Source organism: Penaeus monodon, chromosome 33, assembly GCF_015228065.2.
Source record: "Penaeus monodon isolate SGIC_2016 chromosome 33, NSTDA_Pmon_1, whole genome shotgun sequence".
In the NCBI taxonomy this organism is placed as follows: Eukaryota; Metazoa; Arthropoda; class Malacostraca; order Decapoda; family Penaeidae; genus Penaeus; species Penaeus monodon.
Genome location: NC_051418.1, coordinates 10711609 through 10711999, shown reverse-complemented (window position 1 = coordinate 10711999; position 391 = coordinate 10711609).

The window sequence follows — 391 nt, the reverse complement described above, 5'->3', positions numbered from 1 at the left end:
GGGGGATGAAGACAAAGCATTTAGGTGGGCGTAAGCACATGAGACACCTTATATTTAAAGCAACAAAGGCAAAATTTAACTTGATTTATCAAATGAGCTGCATATAAACCTAGAATCTTGGACTACACTGGTCACATGATAAAAATAAAACGGTTGCATTAAACACTTATTAAGGTCACAGTCTCTTATTAACCAAGTTAACTGGTTTGTGTAGAGTGTGTGATATGAGGGACAGCAAGTGTACAGTCTGATTTTTATACAAACAAAATCAAGCTGATGGAAACACACTGTAAATACTTCTTTTAAATGAAAATCCTATTTTCAAAGTTTTAATTGATTTTCAAAGTGTGTTATGACTTCGGGAACAATCTCAGCCCCCCCCCACCCTTTC